Raw genomic sequence first — 2237 nt, 5'->3', positions numbered from 1 at the left:
ATAAGTCTTTAGGTGATGATTTTGACTCAAAGGCAAACAAAGTCAAAAGAGAAGCTTACAAGGCAAATCATACCAAAGAATAGAAAATAGAAGTGTACACCAAATGGCAAGGGTTCATGAAAGAGATATCAGCAAATGTCAATTTCTTTGAATATTTTGAGAACCATTTTGAATGGCACAAAAAATCTTGTGTCATCATTAAAACAAATTGGACCAAAGAAAACAAGGAAGTAGTCTGCTCTAGTCACCCTTCCCTAGAAAATATAACCATCAAACATCAAGGTTTTGAAGTAGTTGCTACTCCTTTTAGGAAACCTTCCAATGAGGATAAACCAGTAAAAAAGGTCATAGAGCAAAATAATTACGCCAATCAGTGTTTAGATGTCATAGGAAAACAGCTAGATAGAATAGAAGATAGGATAGAAGCCAAGGCCATTCCCCAGTTAGGAACCCTTGTTAAACCCATCCCATCTTTAGAGAAACCTTTAGTCAAGCTATCAATAACTTGAAAAACCAATCTCAAGTCCAAGGATAAGACAGCTTTAGAAATAGTCAACCAGAAGTTAGAAGAACTAGTAAAAAAGGAACCAACTACCTCTTTGACTAACAAAAACCCCACATTAAACACCCTAGACATCCATACAGCTTTTAGCAGCAGTAGCAGCAGCTAAGCCTCTTTAGAGTCTGAAGAAGAAATAAAAAAAAAATAGAAAACCAGTTCCAAGAATTACAGGTAAATAAACTTCACCATCGTAGAGTAACCCTAACTAGCCTTACCAAAATTGGTATCCCAGACCAACACCCCCTAACCTCTAATTTGAAGAAAAAAATGTTAGCAACCAGTTCTCAGTATCTTCTGATAAACTCTATGAATGGAATATAGATGGATTATCAGAACAAGAAATCATAAATAAAATTCAGCACATGACCATAGTAGCCATTAACTACCTTAATGAAAATCGTCCCCATACAGAAGTAGTTGAACTCCTAGTCTTAGGTTTTACAAGAAAACTTCTGTCATAGTGGAACCATTCCTAACAAAAGAATCAAAAGAAGAGATCAAAAGCGTAGTCCAGAAAGATGAGGATGGACACCCAATCTTTAATGAAGCCATAGGTAGAGGTGTCACAGATGGAGCAAATACCCTAATCTATACAATTACAAGGCATTTCATAGGGACCCCTAGCAACATTACGACTAGGATACATGACCAGTTAAGTAACCTTAGGTGTCCTACCCTTAGTGATTACAGGTGGTATGAGGGTGTCTTTGCCACCAAAGTCATGCACAGAAGCGATTGTAACTCTCCCTTTTGAAAGGAGAAGTTCATCAATAGTTTACCCAGTCTTTTTGCACATAAGATTAGAAAAGCTCTCAGCAACACCTCAAGCGTCATAGATTATGATGACTTGACTTATGGAGATATATCTAGTGTCATCCGCAGGGAAGGCCTGAAGGAGTGCATAGATATGAAAATTCAAAACCAATCCAATAAGGACAAAAGAAAAGCTAAGTACGAAGTAGAAAACTTCTGTACTTAGTATGGCCTACCCTCTATAGCCCCATCCAAGAGAAAATCCATGGAAAAAGAATACCCTAGGAAAAGAACAACATCTAAGTATTATAGAAGTCATAAAAAGCCCAGCAAATTCAGCAGAAATGATTTCTATAAGAAAAGCAATAAGTCTAGAGATTACCATAACGCCAATAGTAAAAGAAAAATCCAACACAAAAAACATTCGATAAGAAGAATAGCGAATGTTATAAGTGTGGCAAGAAATGTCATTTTAGGAATGAGCGTAAATCCAAAGCTAAAGCTTTAATTAACACCCTCCAAGGTGACCAACCAACAAAGAGGAGATTTTCAGGCTCCTAGAACTCAACCACTCAAACAATGACTTCTCCAGTAGTTCTAGTGATCATGAGATTTTCTAGATTAACCAGTCATTATCTTCTAAAGAGTCATCTAGCATCTCTAGTAGTCCAGACATTAGGATAGGATGTAAAGACAGTTGTTGCAAAAATAAGTCTATCAACATTCTTAGCCAACAAGAAGAGCTCTTGTTCACTTTAATAGAAAAGGTAGAAGACCTAGTTGTTAAGGCCTAATATCTTAACTAGTTTTAGAAAACTTTAGTCAGCGAAACAAAGGAAACCAAACCAAAGCACTTTGAACCCCCAATTAATCTGGAGAAAATCTTCAATAGGTTTACCAAAGCTAAGAAAGAAATCACAGT

Source organism: Quercus suber, unplaced genomic scaffold, assembly GCF_002906115.3.
Source record: "Quercus suber isolate HL8 unplaced genomic scaffold, Cork oak 2.0 scaffold_193, whole genome shotgun sequence".
Taxonomy (NCBI): domain Eukaryota; kingdom Viridiplantae; phylum Streptophyta; class Magnoliopsida; order Fagales; family Fagaceae; genus Quercus; species Quercus suber.
Note: the sequence above shows the minus strand (reverse complement) of the source record.